This window comes from Gopherus evgoodei, chromosome 18, assembly GCF_007399415.2.
Source record: "Gopherus evgoodei ecotype Sinaloan lineage chromosome 18, rGopEvg1_v1.p, whole genome shotgun sequence".
NCBI classification, from domain to species: domain Eukaryota; kingdom Metazoa; phylum Chordata; order Testudines; family Testudinidae; genus Gopherus; species Gopherus evgoodei.
This window is the reverse complement of record NC_044339.1, coordinates 710882-735661: the sequence shown is the minus strand read 5'-3', so window position 1 is coordinate 735661 and position 24780 is coordinate 710882. Positions and strand designations below refer to the sequence as shown.

Below are 24780 nucleotides of genomic sequence, written 5' to 3'. Positions count from 1 at the left end.
GCCCTCCCGCAGGCGCGTTGTCACGGAGACCGGCCGGTGGTGCTGGCCCGCCGGGCTGTCCCCCGGCCCGCTCCCCCGGCCCGGCTGCCCCCTGCCCCGCTCCCCGCACGCGGGGGTGCTGGCTGCGCTTTGCGATGAGTTTACCGCAGAAAGCGGCTGTGAAGCCCGGCTCAGCGGCTGCAGCGGCGGCGGGGACTGGCCCCGGGAGCGGGGCGGCGGCAGCGGGGCCGCCTCCCCCCCCGGCTCCCCCTCACCCAGCGCCGCCGCCGCCTCCTCACCCCAACATCAGGGCCTTACAGACCCAGCCGCCCCAACAGTATCCTTTACACCGGCAGCCCCCTTCCGGGCTGAGCCCCCCTGCAGGGAGCGGTGGGTGGGGGGAGCTGAGCTCCCGTAGAGAGGAGGGTGTGCAGGGGCTGCGCCCCCCCCATATAGCCAGGTATGGGGCAGGCCGCCCCTCACAGGGGACGGAAACTGCAATCCCTAATCTGTATACGTAAGTGGGGCTTCCTTCAGGGTTGGGCTTGTACCCCAAAGCATGTAAGGAATGAGGGCTGAACCCTCTTTTTTGTGGAGAGAAGGGGGGCTGAGGGGGCTCTGTATATATGGATAGAATGGGGGTTTCACCCTTGCGTGTGCAGATGGGGTTGCATGCACTTTTGTGGGAGGGACGGGGGCGTTTATCCCCTACTGTTACAGTGGTGGTGAGGGGCCTGTATTTTTTCATATCTAGAGAACTGGGGGATTACACCTACTAATAGTGGTATTGTGAGTAGGGGTCATAACCCCCTCTACTTTAAATAGAGAATGAGTGTGAGATATGCCCATCTCTTCATGGAGAGAGCTAATGGGGCTTCATCCCCTTCTTGTGAGGAATTAGGGATGGCTACAACCTTTGCCCTCAAAGTGGATGTAGTGCAAATAATAAGTGTCAGTTGTGCAGTGAAGTATGTAGGGTCATGCTGAGGTAAGTGGGTGGGTTTTTTTTTGTGTTTTTGTTTTTTTAAATTAAGGTGAAGAGAGCCCAGCTCCCTGGCTAATGTGAATTGCGGATTTTTAACATTTTGATGGTTATTTGTAGTGGAAGTGAGTCTAATGTGGAAATGTCACACTAGGCACCTTTATCTGTAAAGCAGCTTGTGGTGGGAAGAGGAAATTTTCTATAAGAAACCTACCAAAAATGTTAGTATTTTAAGGAAAGGCCAGTGCTTCTTTCAATGAATGTTTTAAAGGTCTTTAATTCTCTGCAAGTGGGCCTGAAGTCTGGAGGTAAATACTGCAAAGATCAGCAGGAGGGTAGTGAGTCTGTGTATGTATATACATGTTCTATGTTTCTAGTGTTGGACAGCATCCCTGAAAAGTTGTTGATTTTTTTTTTTCAGTGACTTTTGGGAGGGTATGAAGAGAGATCCCCATTGAAAATCAGTGGAAGTGAAATTATAAGTCTATCAATATGTTAACCTAACAGTATGTTTCATGCACTAAGATGACTGTATTGGTGGTTGTCAGCTAGAAGTGTTTGTTTTGCTTTGTGTCAGTGCTAATGCTTATTTTTTAAATAAGAAAATGCAGAATAGTTTTATAAAGAGGTCAATCTAAGAGCTGTATAATGTGTAAACAAAGAACATATTTCTTATACAGTATATAATGGGTTTACTGCTCTTACTTTCATTTTGAGGTGAGAAAATCAAGGCCTTTCATAATCTGTTAGGCCCGCTGTTTTTTTGAGCTTCTAGAGTCATTCTTGCTGCTAACCACAAATATTTTTTTAGATCAGGAGACTGTTGATGATACAGATCTGTTCGGGTCAAAGTGAAGTCTTTAGAGACTTAAGAGTGGTAACTGAAGGGTGAACTCTACCTTTTTCCTTGTATTTGGCTAGCTTATAATAAGCTGCAATTTTTAAAAGAACTTACTGAGTAGTGAGAATGACTTGTATGTTTTTTCCTAAGTAAGCATGGCAGTGATACGTAAAACTATTGCTCGGGGGAACTTGCTTAGTTTTAAGTGATGTGCCAAATGTTGCGGTGGGAAAGTTAGCTAGCTGGCTGGTTTTTACATATTAAGTCAGTGCTCAACTGAAGGTCTATCCATCAAGGTGCTGGGTTTTTAATATTCCACTTGTTATACAATACTTTTTTGTGTCTTGGCAGTTAAATGGTTTCTGCTTGCCTGAATGCATGAGGGTACTAGAGTTTGAAAAGCATTTTCTTTTAAAGTAATCATTAAAACCGTCTTTGAGGGATTTCCAACTTCCGTGAATGCTAGTTTAGTGTGGCTTGCAAGATTGGCATATACTTTTGAGGCTAAAACTGGAAAATGCCATCATGTTTGGTAAATTATGTGGTGCTATTTGACCAGAGGAATTTTGTGTGTGTGTTAGAGGGAGGAGAGTGAATTAATCCTAGAATGGAGTCTAAAGGGTTCACAGTAACAGTGGTTGATTCTGTCATAAAGGAGCCAATAGTGGTGCTCCAGCATGTCACATCACAGGAAAGTGACTAGGCTCTAAGAACAAGAGACCTAAAAGAAAGAGAAGTGTGAGGTAAATAAGGTGAGTTTAACATGTGTAAATCTAGAGGAGGACCAATGGTATGGTTGGATTTTATTATTTATTGTAGTGACTTGATTCTTTTGTGAAGACTTTTTTACTTAATAAAATGCCTCAACCTTTAAAGCTGTATAAACTGTCTTTGTAATATATACACATGTTCATTCTCTCTTCCATTTTTCCTTAAATATATTTAGATGTCCCAGATAGTTTTCTCTGAAATCTGGAAGTGTATGTAAATAGTAAATGAGGGCTATTACCTAGTATAAATTGTAATGTGATTGTGAATATTTTTGGAGAGTATTTTTTGGAGGGCAGTTCCTCAGAAACTTACTGAAATGCATTTTTATTTTTAGTGCTGTTTGTTTTTTAATGTTTTTATGACATCAAGAGAGCATTGCCCTACAGCAGATAAGTTCTAGCTGCAAATGTCCTCCTGGCAGCATGGGGTGAGCTGCTTCTGGCAAGGTCCTTGTTTGCTCCCCAACACAATAAAGAGATTTATTTATTTGTTGATGCAAATGGTCAGTATGCTATACATTGATAGTAGTGTTGAGGATCTGAATCAGTTTTGCAAAGCTGAAATTGAACTTAAAAGGTTAATTCTGTGTCCTTGTGCCTTCGGTAATAAATATATGCATCTCTAACATTTCTTATACTCTGTTAATTTAATTAATAATAGTTATCTGTGCTCTTTAGCTGTAAGAATAGAAAGGACTGTGTAGGAGGAGAGCTGGTGTCCATCCACTCCATGTGTATTTGCAGAAAAGAATGAAAAGTGAGACATGATCTGAGGGATTGGGGGAGGAGAGGAGAGGGGAGTTTTTTTAAAAAGGAAAGTGAAACTCAGTAATGACAGATGTAAAGAACAGAAGTGTTTCTAAGGGGATTCCATTCTGTTGTCCAGCATGTTGAATAGGAAGTTATTTTTGTGACTACTGCAAAACAGATAAGCTCTGAAAAATTATCTTAACATGTAATGATTTAAAGGGTTAATTGGTGTCCATAAGAAGAACTACTGAAATAATTTTGTAGCTCCAGTAGTAGCATGTGTCTTAAGTCAAACCTGTATTTTCAAATGAAGAATGTTCTATTTGAGAGGTATCAATCGAACAAAGCATCTAAGTGAAATTAACTCTCAAATGTGGAAAACCCACTAATATTTTGAAAGGTGTGTATGTGTATCACTGCAGAGTGACATAATATGGAATGTAAATGAATTAAACGTGGATTTCTGACCACTGGCTTTCTCTGCACTGGCATTAAGCTTTCAAATTACCTGTAAGAAATTGGATTTAGTTGAACTCCATTTGTCTGTAGTAAGGGTTGGTCTATGCTGAAAAGTTACATCAGTATAGCTGCATCTCTCTGAGGTGTGAAAAATCCATAGCCCTGAGAGAGAACTTAAACCAGCCTAACCCCTGGTGTAGACAGTGCTAGGTTCTTCCATTGACTTAGCCGCTGCCTCTCAGGAAGGTGGATTAACAGCCCCTTCCTTCACTGTAGCGAGTGCCTATGTTGAAGTGCTACAGCAGCTGCAGTGCTTCAGTATAAACACTCTTACAGCAATGGGTGGGGCTCTCCTGTCCCTATAGCTAATTCATCTCCCTGAGGCCTGGTATACACTACGCGTTTATACCGATTTTAGCAGCATTAAACTGATTTAACGCCGCACCCGTTCACACAACGAGACCCTTTATATCGATATAAAAGGCTCTTTAAACCGGTTTCTGTACTCCTCCCCGACGAGAGGAGTAGTGCTGAAATTGGTATTACCATATCGGATTAGGGTTAGTGTGGCCGCTAATCGACGGTGTTGGCCTCTGGGCAGTATCCCACAGTGCCCCACTGTGACCACTCTGGAAAGCATCTGAATTCGGATGCACTGGCCAGGTAGACAGGAAAAGCCCTGCAAACTTTTGAATTTCATTTCCTGTTTGCCCAGTGTGGAGCTCTGATCAGGACGGGTGGCGATGCAGTCCCAAATCCAAAAAGAGCTCCAGCATGGATCGTGTGGGAGATACTGGATCTGATCGCTGTGTGGGGAGACAAATCTGTTCTATCAGAGCTGCGTTACAGAAGACGAAATGCCAAAGCATTTGAAAAAAATCTTCAGGCTGTGATACAGAGTCCACAGCACAGTGCTGTGTGACAAGCGTAACGGAAAGCCAAAGAATCAAATGGACGCTCATGGAGGAAGGGAGGGGGTACTGAGGACTCCAGCTATGCCACAGTCCCGGCAGTCTCCGAAAAGCATTTGCATTCTTAGCTGAGGTCCCAGTGCCTGTAGGATTAAACACATTGTCCGAGGTGGTTCAGGGTATATCTCGTCAATTTACTCTCCCCGCCACCGTGAAAGAAAAGGGAAACAAATAGTTTCTTGACTTTTTCAGTGTCGCCATATGTCTACTGCATGCTGCTGGTAGACACGGTGCTGCGGCAATGAACAGCAATATCCTCTCCCCTCCCTTCCCCGGTGGCAGACGGTACAGTGCAGTAGGACTGGTAGCTGTCCTTGTCATCAGCCTGTGAGTGCTCCTGGCTGGCCTCAGGTGAGGTCGGCCAGGGGCGCCTGGGTAAAAATAGGAATGACTCTCGGTTATTCCGGGCAGATGGTACAGAACGGCTGGTAACTGTCCTCATCCTAGCAACTGGGGGCTGAACTCCATCAGCCCCCCCCTCCCTTTCATGTCTAAAGAAAAGATTCTGTACTGCCTGGACTATCATAGCAGCGGGATACAGGGCTCCTCTCCCCTCCACCGTTTAATGTCCTGGACTATCATAGCAGCTGGAGGCTGCCTCCCCCTCATTTTATCTCACTAAAAAGTCAGTGTTTCTTATTCCTGCATTCTTTATTACTTCATCACACAAATGGGGGGACCCTGCAATGGTAGCCCAGAAGGTTTGGAGGAGGAGGGAAGCAATGGGTGGGGTCGTTGCAGGGACACCCCCCGTGAATAGCATGCAGCTCATCATTTCTGTGGGATCTGACACGGCGCGGCTGTGCTCTCTGGTTCTCTGATACACTGGTTCTCTAGTACACTTGCCCCATATTCTAGGCAGGACTGACTCTATTTTTAGATACAACATAAAGGAGGGAATGACCCGGGGGGTCATTCCCATTTTTGTCTTTGTGCCCCCAGCCGACCTCAGTGAAGGTCAGCAAGGAGCACCCATGATGGCAGCAGATGGTACAAAACGACTGATAACCGTCATCTCATCACCAATTTACAATAGCACAGCAGACGGTACAGAACAACTGGTAACTGTCTCTGCTACCTTGCAAAGGCAAATGAATACTGCTGTGTAGCGCTGCAGTACCGCCTCTGTCGGTGGCATCCAGTACACATACGGTGACAGTGACAAAAGGCAAAACGGGCTCCATGGTTGCCATGCTATGGCGTCTGCCAGCGCAATCCAGGGAAAAAGGACGCAAAATGATTGTCTGCTGTTGCTTTCACGGAGGAAGGAATGAGTGACGACATTTACCCAGAATCATCCGTGACACTGTTTTTGCACCATCATGCATTGGGATCTCAACCCAGAATTCCAATGGGCTGGGGCGACTGCGGGAACTATGGGATAGCTACGGGATAGCTACCCACAGTGCAACGCTCCAGAAATCAACGCTAGCCTGGGTACATGGATGCACACCAGCGAATTATTGTGCTTTGTGTGGCCACATGCATTCGACTTTATACAATCTGTTTTACAAAACCGGTTTATGTAAACTCGGAGTAATCCTATAGTGTAGATGTACCCTGAGAGGCGGTAGCTTGGCCTTACTGGAAAAACCTAGTGCAGTCTACACCAGAGGTTAGGTTGGCATAGTATGTCTCTCAGGGGTGTGGATTTTTCACTTCCGTGGGAGACGCAGCTATGCCAATGTAATTTTTCAGCGTAGACCGGCCCTAAGATTCCTTACGTGATGGTATGCATCAGACTGCAAGCTCACCATGGATCTTGTATTTCAGCTTAATAGAACTTCTAATGTGTATTAACTAAAGAGTGTATTTCCTTTCATACTGACCTTTGTATACTCATCTCTAATGTATTTGAAAATTTGAGAATTTTTGGGATGTTATTGTTATACTTTACTAGGTACTTTACTTTGCTGTTGTATGAGTGTTATTTGTAAAGTGTAAAAAAGCAGAAAATGGCAGAAAACTTAAATATTGGACAGTCTGCAAATCCCAGTGATGATTGAAGCTGGTGATGATCTAAAAAGCCCCTCTCTGCTAAGCTTGTAGTTATTTTCCATTGCTTCACACTGACTCAGCAGACGTTCTAGGCTTCAGAGTTGCACAGAGTGACAATCCGGGAATCTTATTATTATATAGCTAATTAAACTACTTTTTGAGTCTTTAAAAGAAATGTCTATATATTGTGAATAAATTTTGTTGATCAGTATAATTAGATCATCAATTTCTTCCCAGCACCAGCCTGGATATTAGCAAATAGTGCCTTATAAAGGACAAAATTGCATATTTGCTTGAAGTTTATAATGCTGGCTCTTTGGGGTTAGTTGATTGCTGTACCTTAGAGCCAAATTACAGCCATCCTGAGTTCCCATGGTGGTGTGAGTGGATTTTTTTTTCTTTTTCAAACTTGTTTGTACGTGGAATCAATTCAACTTTGTGGTAGCTGGTGGTCTCAAAGGAGGCAACAATAAACTTCCAACCCTGATATTCTATGATTCTATTCTATGATTCTGTGAAACTTAACCTTACTTTAACTGTTGCAGAGTGAGACTGGACATATTTTGGCATGGTTATTTTCAGGGTTATTGTAGCAAGGCAGCTGCAGTTTGTTTTTGGGGTAGTGTTATTGATTTTTTTTATTTTTATTTAAATTCTGTTTCTGTGGTAAGAGACTGCAGGCATTTGAGCATAGATGAGGCTGGAGAGGAGACTTTTAGGATTTTTTTTTTATAGTGCCATTACTGTAGCGACAAAGGGTATGTCTATGCTACAAAATTAGTTCGATTTAATAGAAGTCGATTTTTTTAGAAATCTATTTGATACAGTTGATTGTGTGTGTCCCCACTAAGCGCATTAAAATGGCAGAGTGTGTCCATAGTACCGAGGCTAGCATCGACTTCAGGAGAGTTGCACAGTGGGTAGCTATCCCACAGTTCCTGCAGTCTCCACCGCCCATTGGAATTCTGGGTTGAGCTCCCAATGCCTGATGGGGCAAAAACATTGTTGTGGGTGGTTCTGGGTGTATGTCAGGCCTCCGTCCGTAAGCAATGGCAAACAATAGTTTCTCTCCTTTTTTCCTGCGTTACCTGTTCAGACGACATAGCTCGGCAAGCATGGAGCCTGCTCAGCTCACTGTCACCATACGTCTCCTGGGTGCTGCTGGCAGATGTGGTACTGTGTTGCTACACAGCAGCATCTCCTTGCCTTGTCTTGCCGCCCGCAGATGGTGAAATGCGACTGTTCACCACCATCATCTCTTGGGTGCTCCTGGCCGACCTTGGTGAGGTCAGTTGAGGGCGCCTGGGCAGACATGGCAGTGACTCCAGGTCATTCTCTTCTTTAAGTTTCATCTAATGGAGATTCAGTCCTGCTTGGAATATCATGCGAGCTGGAGGCTTTTGCCTCAGGCTGCTCTCCCAGCCGGTAGCATCACATAATCGCACCTACCCCAGTCTACCCCTAGTTCCCATGGCTCGTGAAGCCTGGACAGTAGTAAGGAGCAGTTCAACTATAGGCTGAGTAAGTGCAGAATGGTGGTAGAATGTGCCTTTGGACATTTAAAAGCTCTCTGGTGCTGTTTGCTGACTAGGCTGTTTGTGATTAGAAGAGCACAGCAAGGAGCGCTGCGCATCACAGAGGCTTTGAAAACCAGTTTCATTACTGGCCAGGCTTCGGTATGACAGTTGTGTGTGCTTCTCCTTGATGAAAACCCACCCCCTTTGTTGATTTTAATTCCTTGTAAGCCAGCCCTGTAAGCCATGTCATCAGTCACTCCTCCCTCCGTGAAAGCAACGGCAGACAACCATTTTGTGCCTTTTTTCCGTGCAGGCGCCATACCATAGCAAGCGTGGAGCCCGCTTAGATCACTGCGGCAGTTTCGAGCACTGTAAACACCACATGCGTTATCCTGCAGTATATGCAGCACCAGAAACTTCAACAGCAGGCGAGGAGGTGATGGCAGTGCGGTGAAGAAGACATGGACACAGACTGCTCTCAAAGCACAGGCCCCGGCAATTTGGACATCATGGTGGTAATGGGGCAGGTTTATGCTGTGGAACACTGAGTCTGGCCCTAGGAAAAAAACACCGACTGGTGCAACTGCATAGTGTTACAGGCCTGGGAACATTCCCAATGGGTGCGAAACTTTCGAATGCAGAAGGGCATTTTCATGGAACTTTGACTTGCTTTCCCCTGTCCTGAAGCACAAGAATACCAAGATGAGAGCAGCCCTCACAGTTCACAAGTGAGTGGCGATAGCCCTGTGGAGGCTTGCAACGCCAGACGGGTACTGGTCAGTCGGGAATCAGTTTGGAGTGGGCAAATCTACTGTGGGGGCTGCTGTGATCCAAGTAGCCACCGCGGTCACTGAGCTGCTGCTATCAAAGGTAGTGACTCTGGGAAATGTGCAGGGCATAATGGATGTCTTTTCTGCAATGGGATTCCCTAACTGTGGTGGGATGATAGACGGAACGCATATTCCTATCTTGGGACCGGAGCACCAAGGCAGTCAGTACATAAACCAAAAAGTACTTTTTAATGGTGCTGCAAGCATTGGTGGATCACAAGGGACTTTTCACCAACATCAACGTGGGATGGCGGGGAAAGGTACATGACGCTCACATCTTTAGGAACTCTGGTCTATGTGAACGGCTGCAGCATGGGACTTACTTTCCAGACCAGAAAATAACATTTGGGGATGTTGAAATGCCTATAGTTATCCTTGGGGACCCAGCCTATCCCTTAATGCCAAGACTCATGAAGCCATATACAGGCAGCCTGGACAGTAGTCAGGAGCTGCTCAACTACAGGCTGAGCAAGTGCAGAATGGTGGTAGAATGTGCATTTGGACATTTAAAAGTGCGCTGGCACAGTTTACTGACTCAGTTAGACCTCAGCAAAACCAATATTCCCATAGTTATTACTGCTTGCTGTGTGCCCCACAATATCTGTGAGAGTAAGAGGGAGACATTTATGGTGGTGTGGGAGGTTGAGGCAAATCACTTGGCTGCTGATTACGTGCAGCCAGACACCAGGGCGGTTAGAAGAGCACAGCAGTGTGCACTGCGCATCAAAGAAGCTTTGAAAACCAGTTTCATGACTGGCCAGGCTACGGTGTGAAAGTTCTGTTTGTTTCTTGTTCATGAAAACCCACCCCCTTGGTTCACTTTACTTCCTGTAAGCCAACTGCCCTCCTCTCCCCTCTTTGATCACCACTTGCAGAGGCAATAAAGTCATTGTTGTTTCAAATTCATGCATTCTTTATTAATTAGTCACACAAATGGGAGGATAACTGCAAAGGTAGCCTGGTGGGGTGGTGGAGGAGGGAAGGACAAGGCCACACTGCACTTCAAAACTTATGGAATGCCAGCTTTCTGTTGCTTGGGCAGTCCTCTGGGGTGGAGTGGTTGGGTGCCCAGAGGCCCCCCCACTGCATTTTTGGGTGTCTGGGTGAGGAGGATATGGAACTTGGGGAGGAGGGCAGTTGGTTAAATGGGCTGCAGCAGCGGTCTGTGCTCCTGCTGCCTTTCCTGCACCTCAGCAATACGCCAGAGAATATCAGTTTGATCCTCCAGTAGCCTGAGCATTGCTTTCTGCCTCCTCGGAGCATGCTGACGCCACCTATCATCTTGATCGCACCGCCTGTCCTCGCTTTCATTTTGTGCTTTCCTGCACTCTGACAGTGCCTTTCTCCACACATTCTGCTGGGCTCTTTCACTGTGAGAGGACTGCATGAGCTCAGAGAACAATTCATCGTGAGTGCATTTTTTTCATCTTCTAATCTTCACTAGCCTCTGGGATGGAGATGATACAGGGAGTGTTGAAACATTTGCGCTGCGGGAGGAAAAAAAGGGAGAGTAGTATTTAAAGACACATTTTAGAGAACAATGGGTAGACTCTTTCATGGTGAACCAAGCTGTTAACATTACATAGCATGTGTGCTTTCTTTACAAGATTGCATTTTGCCTCTTATATTGAGGGCCTGCCGTTTTGGTGTGAGAGATCAACACGCTGGGCCAGCGGGCAACAGAATTCGGCTTGCAGGCAGACGTGGTAAGCCACAGTCTTTTGGCTTCTTTAACCTTAATAACACGTGGGAATGGTTTCAAACAGCAGCGCTCTCATTTCTCATACCAAGCACCTGTTGGGTTGGCCATATAAAATGGGTTGGCCATTTAAAGGGAGGGGCTGCAGTTTTTGGTTTAGCGTGCAGCACAAACCCAACTACCCTCCCCTCCCAATTCTCTGGGATGATCGCTTCACCCCTCCCTCCACTGCGTGGCTAACAGCAGGGGTGATTTCTGTTCAGCCACAGGCAAACAGCCCGGCAGGAATGGCCACCTCTGAATGTCCCCTTAGTAAAATTCCCCTATTTCAACCAAGTGACCCTGAATGATATCATTCTCCAGACGATAACACAGAGAGATTAAGAACGGATGTTGCTTTGAATGCCAGCAAACATCGGGACCATACGCTGCTATGCTTATTATGCAGTGATTCCCGACTACGTGCTACTGGCCTGGCGTGGTAAAGTGTCCTACCATGGAGGATGGAATAAGGCTGTCCTCCCCAGAAACCTTTTGCAAAGGTTTTGGGAGTACATCCAGGAAAGCTTCATTGAGATGTCCCTGGGGGATTTACGCCCCATCCCCATGCATGTTAACAGACTTTTCCGGTAGCTGTACTGGCCGCGAATGCATCTCAAATCTTCAGGGCAAATTAATCATTAAACACGCTTGCTTTTAAACCATGTATTATATTTACAAATGTACACTCATCCGAGGTCCCTTTTCTGCCTTCAAGGTCCAGGAGCCCGCCTTGGGTGGGTTGGGAAGGTACTGGCTCCAGGGTGATAAACAGTTCCTGGCTGTCGGGGAAAATGGTTTCTCTGCTTGCTTGCTGTGCGCTATCTTCAACCTCCTTCTCCTCCTCATCGTCCTCGTCCCCAAAATCTGCATTCCTGTTGCATGAGAATCCATTGACGGAGTCCACGCACAGAGGTAGTTGCAGGAGCACCCCCTGGGATGGCATGCAGCTCATCATAGAAGCGGCATGTCTGGGGCTCTGACCCGGAGTGGCCGTTTGCCTCTCTGGTTCTTTGGTAGGCTTGCCTGAGCTCCTTAAGTTTCACGCGGCACTGGTGTGGGTCCCTGTTATAACCTCTGGCCTTCATGCGTTTGGAGATTTTTTTTTCAAATATTTGGGCATTTCATCTTTTGGAATGGAGTTCTGATAGCACAGATTCCTCTCCCCATACTGCGATCATATCCAGTACCTCCTGTTTCGGTCCATGCTGGAGCGCTTTTGTGATTCTGGGACTACATGGTCACCTGTGCTGATCAGCTTGCCATGCTGGCGAAAAAGGAAATGAAATTCAAAAGTTCGTGGGGCTTTTCCTGTCTACCTGGCCAGTGCATCTGAGTTGAGAGTGCTACCCAGAGCTGTCACAATGGAGCACTCTGGGATAGCTCCCAGAGGCCAATAACATCGAATTGTGTCCACTCTACCCCAAATTCGACCCAGCAAGGTTGATTTCAACGCTAATCCCCTCATCAGGGAGGAGTAAAAATCGATTTTAAGAGCCCTTTAAGTTGACAAAAATGGCTTCGTGAGGATGGGTGCAGGGTTAAATCAATCTAACGCTGCTATATTTGACTTAAACTTGTAGTGTAGACCAGGGCTAAGTGTTTCCCTGGTAAATTAGATCTATATAGCAGGATCCCTAGTTGACTTCATGGAGTTTTCTGCTTTTCCGTTTTTCTTGGTTATAGAAGCTCTGCTTGGGTTAAATATATACCTATATAATAGTTGTTTTAAAAGTTCCCATTACAGTGAGAAGGAAGTCTCCCAGAGGAGTGCCTTAGAGCAGTGGTCCCCAACTTTTTTCGGGTGGTGGGCGTCGGACGATGAGCCACCAAGGACTGTGGCTGGCGGACAAGCATCCGTCGAGAAGCGGCAACGTCAAGAGGCTTTGTGTGATGGGATAGTGTGTGATGTCACATAGTGTGGGGGAGTCCCGTCCTGCACCCCTCCTCTTCCTTCTCCCACAGTGACTCTCAGCCAGCCAGTAAAACAGAAGGTTTGTTGGACAACAGGAATGCAGGTTACAGCAGAGCTTGGAGGCCCAACCAGGACCCCTCAATCGAGTCCTTCTCGGGGTTCAGGGCGCTTGGATCCCAGCATAGGCTTCCCTGAATTCCCCCACCCAGTCCCAAACTGAAACTGAACTGCCCCTCCTCCAGCCGGCCGATTCCTTTTGTCCAGCTTCCCGGGCCAAGGTGCTAACCCCCTCCCACCTACCTGGCTCAGGTTACAGGCTTAAAGATCCTGTCCCTCACTTAAAGACATCCCCAGCTCTCCCATCCCCCACACAGACAGTCCCTAGTCCATCACACTTTGCGCCTGAAATCCTGCCGAAAATCAACAGCATTTTGGCGGCGACGCCTCTTGATGACGCTGTTTTTCGGCTGTATTTTGGTGGATGCTTGTCCGACAACCAGTATGCGGGCGCACATAGATGCCCTGGTGGGCACCTTGGCAGCCATGGGCACCGCATTGGGGACCCCTGCCTTAGAACATAACCTAAAGATGGCCAGATCAGGCATGGGATTAGTCTGATCTCCTCTGGGAGCTAGTTCCACAGCTAACCCTCTTAATCAGAGAATGTTTTATCTTTGGTATTTACTTGTTTTGTGAGCAGCATTGTCCCAGACTGTTCAGTTGATGGAGTGAGTAGTGGATGAAGTTATGGTCCTTGATGTTACTTACCTGTTGATGGCTTTGGAGATTACAACCAAAGCCTTCAACTGCTGATTGAAGTTGCTTGGAAACCAGTGAAAGGATCAAAAACACGGATGGTATACTCGTGGCAGCATTTGAGGAGGTGGGCTGCTGCATTGTGCACAAGCTATAGCTTCTGCTTTGCTTTCACGTTCAGTCCAAGGTACCGTGGGTTATAATAATCCTGTGTGAGGTAACTGCCACTGTCCACTGCAAGTCACAGTTGCCTTCAAAGAGGCTTTTTTCACTGCATTGGAACCAGAGGTGTGTGTGTGTGGGGGTTTCACTATTTTATTAACCTGGTCTGCACTTGTGACAAAGTGGAAATTTTACATAATATTTTTATGATGCCTGTATGTGTCTCAAGTTCTTATGTACTTTATATTGCTAACCCAGTGGGTGCAGAAGGGTTAAAAAGCACTCTTGGAGCAGAGCAGGTGACATGAGGTGGTATCACAAGCCTCTGTGGGGCGGAATGAATGGGTCACTAAAAGACTATCTGAAGCTGACCAGCATCAATGGAGGGGCTGCAAAGACAATGGAAACCCCAAAGACTGAGCAGCTGGTGCTTTTCCACTGGAATCTCTGGAGGCAGAACACACAAACTCAGCAAGGGTCTGCAGGAGTGGGACAATGGACTGAGAGGTATCAGGTGGCTGGCATGAGAGTTCTCTTTTGGAAGAGACCTGAAGAGCTCTCACCTGGGACAGATGAAAAGCCAGAGATTCCATGGCAGCTTGGCTGGGTAGAACACTGGTTTGAGTAGAATGGGCTATGTCTAAATAAATAAATATATAGAGATGTACCTTATTTTTTATGTCATAGAACTGGAAGGAACCCCGAAAGATCATCAAGTCCAGCCCCTGCCTTCACTAGCCCCCAGATCCCTAAGTGGCCCCCTCAAGGATTGAACTCACAACCCTGGGTTAAGCAGGCCAACGCTAACCTTTATTTCTCTATGCTAGCCTAGGGACTTCGTGATGCTGTGTTTCAGTCAACTAATAAACCCTACTCTGTTTTGGAAAGACTACCTGGTGTTGCTACAGATACTTGATGAGGTGCATTGGTCCCTGAAGAGTGTAAAAGTGTCTGAGCAGGAGTCTGTCTCAGTTGGACTAGCTGGACAGATGTGAAACTGGAGTGCGGAAGTCCGAGGGCAGTCTCTGAGTTGTTGAGGCTGCGTGGTCTACCTTTAAGAAAGAGTGGGACCTTATGAGGGCCTGGCACACTGAAGGGTTTCCTCAAAGGGAATGTTTAAAAGCTGGGGTGTAGCACTGATCCTGTGGTTCCATGACAGCAGTGTCACCTCATGTTAAAGCTTGATGAAACATCCTTGGATCTGTTTTGAGAACAAATTCTTAGGCCCTAGAAGGAGTCGTCAAAAATTTCAAGCCGTTCAAGGAAATGGCGTTGCCTTCTTATAGCTACCTTAAAAAATTAAGATTTTTATTTTGTCTCGTACTTCGGGAGGTGCATATTAGGGAGGGGTTCTCTTGAACCCTGAGGTTCTCCTCGCCGCCACATCATTGCAACTCTTCTGCAGAGGACTGGGCATATATCACTCATCGCATTGCCAAAAAAAGTACTGCTTCTAAACCACTGGGCCATCTTCTGTGTTGCATTCCCCACTCTAGCACATCTTGATATTCTTTCAAATGGAAATTGTATTTGATTTTGTTTAATGACAGGAGGTGAAGATGATTTGTTCTTGACTAGAGTGCCCATAGTTTTTCCTCTAGGAATTGTAGAAGAGCAATATCAACAATACAGGAATTCCTTTGAGAGTAAACCTTGATTGTCTTTTGTATTTTTTAAAACTACAGTATTTTCTGTTAAAGAATAACAGTGGCAGGTGAGGTCTGTATCTAGTAGCATTGTAGTAATTAGATTTCATAGTTATGTAAACGTCTGGTTCTTTTGGGTTTGTGTACTATTTAGTTTGAAATGATTTCCCTAGTTTTTGTTTGTTTGTTTGTTTGTTAAAGGTTTATGATATTGAATCAATCACAGTGGTATCTGGATGTAGTACAGAAATTAACAAGAACAGTTATTACATTTTCTTTTTGTGCCAAGTGCTGGTAACAATTCCTGCCTCCTCTTAATGGATATGTCCTTTGGCTTCAGGCTCAAGTTAAGATAGTTAGATAAATACATGTGCCTTGTATTGCTTCCTGTAAAAAATAAATAAATAAAAATTGTCTAATTCAGGCTCTCTATGACTGTACGAAAAAGTTAATTTTATAGCTGGGTGTTCTCCATGGTATGCCCTGTTGCCTGTCCTCCTGGACTTCAGTACTGGAGGTAGTCAGCAAAAGCTTTCTAGTAAAAGCAGCTGCCTTAATGAGCCTTATGGGAAGAGGTGGTGTCAGGGATAGTCCGGTCTCATGCAGTTCAGGGTTTTATAAATGTTAACCAACATCTTGAATGGCATGATCCCAGTTTCCTTTTACCAGTGCTGAGTGTGACATTTACGATTGCTTGGCTCACTTAGGCGGCGGGCAGCTGCATTCTGCAGTAACTAAGGCAGGGGTCGTTTTTGAGAGTTCCAGGAAGAATGCGTCCAGCCAGGAGTTGATAAAAGCCTGGGTAACTGGTAAAATCAGCATCAGAAAGATTGCTCTGGGCTAGCTGAAGATAATAAAAGGCACTTAAGACTCTTCTGCTGTCTGGGATTCCAAGAACATCAGTGAGGTCTAATGATTGCAGGGAAGCCAAAGGTATGGATGAATTGCACAGTAAAATTTTGGAAGTGTATATGTTTTGACAGAAATATGAGTTGTAGAATTGAGTATTGGCATACAGGGTGTATTTCAGCCCAAAAGTCTGTCCTCATAAATCTGTTAAGTAGGAGGATGATGGGATGGAATCGTGAAACACCTCGGGGAGCATGAGAAATTGCCTCTTTTGTCTTCTGGGTTCTCCTTGAAAGGAATGGTTGAAGCCACTGTAAATTGATCCCATCTAGTCCTATGGCAACTGACTGAGTAAATACTAGCATCTTGAATATGTTATAAATTATCCTAGTAACAACCACAGTTAATTGTTATGGTTGTGCTTTCTTTTCTGCTAGGAAAAGAGGATAATTAAGATGCAAGATTCAGAATTTACCAGGCTTGTATTTTAGGATCTAGAGTAGGGGTGGGGGAACCTTTTTTCTATCATTTGCGCACAGAAGAAATCAGTCATGGGCCACACACATCCCGGTGGGGGGGGGCTGAGGCTCTGGACTGGAGGGGAGGCTTGGGGCTTCCTCTAGGTTCCTGGGTGTGGCCAGAAATGAGGGGCTCAGGGTATGGGAACGGGCTGGGGCAGGGGGTTTGGGTGCGGGAGGGGGTGAGGGTTCTGGGGTGAAGCTAGGGATGAGGGGTTTGGGGTGAAGGAGGGGGCTCCAGGCTGGGGCAGGGAGAAGGGGTTGGGGTGCAGGGTCTGGGAGGGAGTTAGGGTACGGCAGGGGGTTTGGGGTGCAGGCTCCGGCTGGGTGGCGCTTACCTGAGGTGGCTCCTGGTCTGTGGTGCAGCGGGGCTAAGGCAGGCTCCCTGTCTGCCCTGGCCCTGCGCTGCTCCCGGATGTGGCCAGCATGTCTGACCCCTAGGCAGAGGGGCAGCCAGGGAGTTCTGTGCGGTTGAGGGATCTATCTAAGTCTCCTTTATGACTGTTATGATGTAATTGTAGTGAACATAGCTGGTATGTACAGTTTAAAATTAATCTGCTTTATTGAGACCTCTTGAACTTTTCACTGGAAGGTAAATCCGTGAATGTTTTGTTCCTCCTTCGTCTAGGTAATTGTCTTCATTGTGTTTTCAGGTCTGACAGACCTGCTTGCAACTCAGAAAGAATGCTGAAAATGCCCTTTAGAAAGGGTGACAAGTTAGAAACTCTCATTCCTCCTTTTCCGCTCCTATTTAGACTGTAAGTTTGTCTTAAGATGTTCAATACCAAATTCAGTTCCAGGAAACCATGTACACTCTTCAAAACCCTACCTCCCATCTCTGCCCCATGTTTACCTTGATCATGTGGAAGGATGCTAAATTGTCCCTGATGTACAGTGTAGTCTTAAGGCATGGTTACACTACAGAGTTTGGTAGCATGGCTGCGCCAATGCCACTGAACTGTTGTAAGCTCTCTAATGTAGCTACTCTAAGCCATGGGCGAGAGCTCTCCTGTTGGCTTAACTACTCCAGCCCCTGCAAGCAGCAGAAGCTCTGTTTGTGGGAGAAGCTGTCCCACTGATACAGCGCTATCCACACCTTGCTTATGTTGGTGTGACTTACGTTACTCAGGGGGGCAATTTTATTCACACCCCGAGTGACACAGGTTATGCTGACATAAGCTGTAGTGTAGAGTCTGTGTCTGTACTTGAGACCTTACAATGGTGCAGCTGTAAGGCTCCCACGTAGTTGCTCTATGCCGATGGGAGAGAGCTCTCCTGTCTGCATAATTAAACCACCTCCCAACTAGTGGCAGTAGCTATGTTGGTGGGAGAAGCTCTGTGTGACTTGAAAGCTTGTCTCTCTCACCAACAGAAGTTGGTCTAGCAGAAGATACCACCCCCTTGTCTCCAATATGGTTTAGTTGTAGCCCTATTGATTCCAGGATATTAAACTCCTAACTCATTTAGGCACTTTTCAGAATCCCACTTCAAATTCCTTATAGCTTGAAGAACTTGGATTCAGTTGATTTTATGATAACTATTTTTAGATACAATGCTGGTTTTAGGGCTTCTCAAAACACTAAGTTGTACTGGTTTCACTTAGATTGGCTTAAAAACAAATGTAGTTAAACTGTTGCAAATTTTATTTGGAAGCTCATATCAGTTTAAAACTAGCTTTGATGCTTTGATTTGTGCTTGTAAATTTCTTGTTGCAAATGAAACCAGTATAAACCAGATTCAAATTGATATCAGCATGTCCACATACTTTGTTGCACTTGTTTAATTTAGCCCTGGTCTTCATTGGGTGGGGGGGGGGGGAGGTAATCTATCTAAGTTGTGCAACTTCAGCTATGTGAATAATGTAGCTGAGGTTGATATACTTAGATCAGCTTACCGTGGTGTCTTCACAATGGTGAGTCAACTTCCCCATCGACTCTGGTCGTGCCTCTCACAGCGCTGGAATACAGGAGTCGATGGGAGAGGGCTCGAGGGTCCGTTTATCACGTCTAGACTAGACTGCTGGATCGATCTCTGCCTGTCGATCCGGCAGGCAGTGAAGACATCCCCTAAGTTGCCTTAAAATAACATCTCTAGTTAAACTGGAGTAACTTTGCATATGGACCAGGTTTTAGGGCTTGTCTTCACTACTGGGAGATTGATGCTTCTGCAATCGATGCAGTGGGTGTCAGTTTAGTGGGCTCTAGTGAAGACGTGCTAAATTGATGGCACAGTGCTCTCCGGTACTCCAGCTTATAGACTTTAGCTTCTCTAGAAGGGTAAGGCAAGTCGACTGAAGAGCATCTCCTGTTGATGCAGCACAGTGAAGATACCAAGGTAAGTTGACCTAAGCTACGTTATTCATGTAGCTGGAATACCCTAACTTAGGTTGACTTACCCTTGTAGTGAAGACAAGTCCTTAAATAGCAAATGGGAGTCTGTAGAGAAACGTTCTCTAATAATTCACATCCAAACTTATCTGACAAAGCAGTAAAGGAAAAAAAGATATATTTGACATTTTTCCAATCTTTGTGCCTGTGAGAAAATCTTGACTGGCTTGGAAGAAAGAGGGCTTGATGTGCATTGGGGAGACGGTGTTGCATTTTTTTAGCTCTTAATTCAGTTTCCCTAAGAAAATTTGTTTAATTGAAAAAAGACTTTGCAAAGGATGATTACTACAACGCTGTGGCGCAAAATTTATTTCCTGTCAAACAACACGTACTCTGATGATAAATCTTATTAACTTTCGGATTTTGGCAATTGGCAATCATCACAGAAATGTTTGAAACTTAAGGCTGTCTAAATGCAGTTGCACCGGTTTCACTAGATAAAATGCTTTAAATCAGTGAAACTTTGTGTGCAGACTGTATATCTGAACATTAAGGCCTGATCTTTGATTTTCATTTATATTTTCTGCCAAATGGCAATGGTAGCAAGCAGCCTGATATATTTTTGTTTTAAGCTTCTTGGGCCAGACTTACTTTGGTAAGTGAGTGCATTTGTTATTTTATTGTGTTTTACTGTGCTATTTCTTGGGGAACTGCCATGTTAACTTAAGTATAGTAAGTCGTGGATGTTAGCTGATGATCCATTTTATGCATAGTGCACTAGTAAAAATTAATGTGGTACATTAATATTAATCTTTTTGCTAAAACATATGAGGGATTTTGAGGTGTGGGAAAAGTGTGTGACTGCCGGTCATGTGGAAATAGACTGAAAAACACTGGCTTAGATTAGCTACAAGGTTCCCATGCCTACTAGCATCTGTGATTGTATATTGCAGTCATTATTTACACACGCAGTATGCAGTGCTAATTGTGATAAGGAAATAAAGAAACAGTCCCTGCCCAAAAAATTACAATCTGAGGCTGCTTCAGGTTGATTTTTTTTAAAGAGTTTTTAGTATAAGCAGTCTAGCTTCTTGCAACTAGAAGATTAAGGAACAATAGATAGCTTTCCTATTGTTACAAAAATGTTTTAATCTTTTTATTAAAAAAAACCAAAACAGATCTAGTGCCTCTGGGATTCAGAGCACGTACTCATAATTGGTATGGAATGTACTGTTGAGTAGATCTGGGTGAATAATGGATTTTTTGGTTTGCTATCAAATCTGAAAAATCAGTTTTGTTTTGTATTGAACTGAAAATGAAATTTTTCAAAAAAAAATTTGTGAATTGAAGTTGGGAAAAACTTTTACTTGGATTAAAACACTTCGACCTTACTTGAAAATATGTTTGTTTTGCTCTCGGGGATTTTGACAAAATCAAAAGAGTAGATTCACAAAATGGCTGGAGGCGAAGGAGGTGGTGGTAGCAGTGCTTCCCTTATAAGCTTTAACCCAATGGTTAGGGCACTCGCCAAGGCAGATGGGGTGATTGAACCTGGGTGTCTGACATCTGGGTTAAAGCTTACAAGGGACATATCATCACCTCCTTCACTTTTGTCAAATATATTGTCAAATAAACATTACTGAAATGTTTTGATTCTTTTCAATTCAGTCAGAACTTTTTGCAAATTTGTGTAAAATTTGCCATAGTCTCTTGACCTGAAACTGCATTTTTCATTGAATAAACAATTTGCTGAAAATTTTTTCACATAGTTCTAGTCCTCAGGTTAGAGGAGGTGCCTCTTGCTGTGTCTGTGTAGATTCATCCAGATTATATCATGGAAAACTACTATTCGCGCTACACTCGCCCTTTGGTTTTCTGAAACTTCAGCCTGCATTGTGCATGCTCCTGAACTTACCTGCACTGCCCTAACCACTTAATCAACTTCCTTTCCAGAGCCTGTAATACAACTAGGGCTTCTATTTTAGATTTTAACCAGTAAACACAGACAAAGCACCTCTTTACAAAAAGAAAGAAATTGGTGTTTATACAATAAACACTGGGAATGGTTACTTGTATCCAAGGGCTTGTATACACAGATCAATAATATGGAGTATGGAGGTGTGATTTCTAAAGCGCACTAATGTGTTGTGCATTAATTAGTCTGTGTAGACCCTGCTGGTGTGCTCCTAAGAGTCCCTTGTGCACTTTAAGGTAGAACTGTTTGAAACAGTACAAAATTAAAGTACATTAGGGAATATTACAATATATACAAGGAGGTTAGAAAATGCCTTATTTTTGGACATCTAGTTAAAACTCAAATTGGTAAAATAAATAAAAAATGAAATTTAATAAACCTTGAAAAACAGAAACCCTAAAAACAGTTCAGGAATCTTGATTCTCAGCATTCCACTACTGTCTAGCAAATAGTTGTGAAATCTACTGGCAAAGTGTGTTTTTATGTGCCCCCTTGGTTGTTTGTGGAGGATAACTGTCTTCTAGTACTAGTAGTTATTCCTTTAGCTCAGTCTGGTTAGATTTAATACATTCCTCTCTCTCTTGGTTGTGTTCTGGATCTCATCCTCTCCTTGCATCCTTTACTTCCTTATTACCACTTCCAAAGATTCCCATGGCATAGAGATTCTAATTCTAGCCAAGGAGAGCTGGATGTAAACTCCTTTTAGAGTCTTTCAGTGTTGCTTTGACCAGATATGCCTAATTAAAATGAATGCCTGATATCCTTCTGGAGAGCTGAGTATTCAAATTCTGTAGCACTCCTATACGCTTTTGTCTCTGGGAGTGAAGCACAAAACTCCATCCCTATTTCTGATGACACCTGGCAGGGAAAGATAACAAATATTCATGCCTATCTAATCGTCTTCAAGTCTTTTTCCCCCTCATTCCTACTACAACAGAAATGAGAGTCCAAATTGCCTAAACCAGTCCAGCCTCCAGACTTTAAATAACCATCAGGTAGCATTCTGTAAAGTGTATGACTGACTGCCAGAGCTGAAGTCCTGAGTAACTAACTGAACAACAGAATACAAAGGACATATGTTGGTCACAGCCCCTGTTGATACTTGTGCAACAGAATGGATTATCTATGAAATTGTTTGATAGAACTGTGTATGCATCATATGAGGTTCTCTCATCCCTGTCTTCCTTTCACTTCTGTAGGAGGCAAAGTATAGACAACGTCTATCAGTTTCTCCAGGTTTATTTTGGAAATCTCCCCCAGGTGCAGCTGGAGCTAGTAACTATAGTGGGGGAGCTAGAATAGGTAGGACATGTGACTCCTTGCTCAGGTCCCCTAGAACTGTGAGCCACTGTGTTAGCCCTCTGCCTCAGCAAGTTTGAGCCTTGCTGCTACTAAGCTGTGAGTCAGCTCCCTGACCCACCACCTTGTCTGCCCTGCCAGCAAACTCCTCAGGACTTGTCCCCATCCAATCCTTATCTTGCAGGTAACAGTGATCTTCAGTTTCCCAAGTTCCCAAGAGGCAGCTTTCTGCAGTATCCAGGCCCTCTCACTGGACCTTCACAGAAGTTAGCAAGTTTGCTGTTAGTTTGGTTGAGGATTTTACCCTTCAGTCTAATATTGATCACTGAGATGGTTTTGCAATAAAACAAGAATAAGTATATTAACAAAGAATAGATATTTAAGTGATGATTAAGAATAGAAGACAGGTATGGATACAAACAAAACATGCTGTCTAGTGACTAAAACTTAACTTCATCCAGTTGCAATCTTTTGTAGATTTCTCACCTGTAGTCAGTTTCCAGAAAACTCAACTCTCTTGGTTGAAGGATCCAAGTTTCTATAATTACAACATAAGAATGGCCATACTGGGTCAGACCAAAAGTCCAGTATCTTGTCCATATAGCCTAGTATCCTGTCTTCCAACCATGGCCAAGTGATCCATTCTCTGTCAGCTGTTCTCAGCTTCTGGCAAACAGAGGCTGGGGACACCATCACTGCCCTTCTTGGCTAATAGCCATTGATGGACCTATCCTCCATGAACTTGTCTAGTTCTTTTTTGAACCCTCTTATAGTCTTGGCCTTCACATCATCCTCTGGCAAAGAGTTTCACAGATTGACTGTGCGTTGTGTGAAGAAATATTTCCTTTTGTTTGTTTTAAATCTGCTCTCTATTAATTTCATTTGGTGACCCCTAGTTTTTGTGTTATGAGAAGGACTAAGTAATATTTCTTTATTTCCTTTCTCCACACCAGTCATGATTTTATAGACCTCTTTTCCAAGCTGAAAAGTTACTTATTAATCTCTCCTCATACAGAAGCCATTCCATACCCCTAATCATTTTGTTGCCCTTTGTTAACCTTTTCCAATTCCAATATATCTTTTTTGAGATGAGGCGACCACATCTGCCTGCAGTATTCAAGATGTGGGCGTAACATGGATTTATATAGAGCAATGGTTCTCAAACTGTGGGTCGGGACCCCAAAGTGTCACCAGGGCTGGTGTTAGACTTACCCCAAGCCCAAGCCTGACATCACCGCCCAGGGCCACAGCGCAAGAGCTTCAGAGATGGTGGGGCTTGGGCTTGGCCTCCCCCCCCCCGACCCTGGCTTGGGCGGGTTCAGGCTTCGCTCCCCCTCCTGGGGTCATGTAGTAATTTTTGTTGTCAGAAGGAGGTTGCAGTGCATTGAAATTTGAGAACCCCGATATAGAGGCAATATGATATTTTCAGTCTTATGTGTCTCTCTTAATGATTCCCAACATTCTGCTCGCTTTTTTTGACTGCCGCTGGACGTTGAGTGGATATTTTCAGAGAACTATCCACAATGACATAAAAAAATGTTTTTTAAAAAATTTGAGCTCTGGCCCTTTATATCCATCCAGGGATGGATAACAAAATGACCTTTAGTTTCTGTTTATATCCTCCCAAAGTTTATTGATCCTGTTTCAAGAGGCAGGAGGGCTTTCAGGAGTCAGCCTTCATTCTGTTGATATTAAAGGGGTCACCTTCCCCCACTTGCTTGTGTGATGGCTGATGACTGTCTCACTTGCTTAATTTGTACTGGAGACACAGTGAAGACAGTGAAACAACTTTCTTTTGTTTAGGACAGGCTGGGGTTAGGCTCTGCTTGCCAAACACATTTTAGGAACATATTTCCAGTACACATCTATGATTCTTTATACACCATGCATACATGTATTAAGCAGTAATATTAATGACCAGTGTATTACCAGTTTGCCTTTGACATAGTACATAACACCTTTTAGGTACAGATTATGACATCAGTGACTGGAGGCAATGAGTGTGTCAGGCCTGATGAGAATTATGGGGTGGTGTGCCCTCTGTCAGTTGGCATTGAGGGTCTCCCGGGGTCACAGGGTACATGTTCCCTAACATCAGTGTCCTTCAGCTCTGCTAAGAGCGGGACTAGAAGACCGCAAAGTGACAGGAAGAAAGAAAGAGGGGAAACCAGTGCCCTGTCTACACTAGTGCTCACACCATTGATACTATGAATAGAATTGCACTAATGGTAGTGCAGCAGGTAATGCAACTCCTCCAAATGCCATTCTGTCTCACCTGTGTTTTTTCCATGCTCAGATAACTACTCTGTTGATTTATATAATATAAGATTTGGGAAAATGTTTCATCTCTTTTTACAGTTGAGGTAGGTTTCTCTGAAGCTGGTTTCTTAGTTGGTGGTAGTAGTAGGAGATTCCATAATAAATCTCTGAATAAACTTTTTGATCCAGCGGGATAATCTTCAGAATGAATTACTTGACTATACAAGGACTGAGGAGAC

At 44.4% G+C, this 24780-nt stretch overlaps 1 protein-coding gene across 1 annotated transcript in view; it reads left to right on the top strand.

The window, feature by feature from the left end:
- Nucleotides 1-215: 215 nt before the first annotated feature.
- EIF4G3 (eukaryotic translation initiation factor 4 gamma 3) overlaps nucleotides 216-24780 on the top strand; it is a 513419-nt gene continuing 488854 nt past the window's right edge. Inside the window, exon 1 of the mRNA XM_030537664.1 lies at nucleotides 216-316. The gene's annotated coding sequence lies outside the window, so the exon portion shown is untranslated. The remainder of the gene's footprint in view (nucleotides 317-24780) is intronic.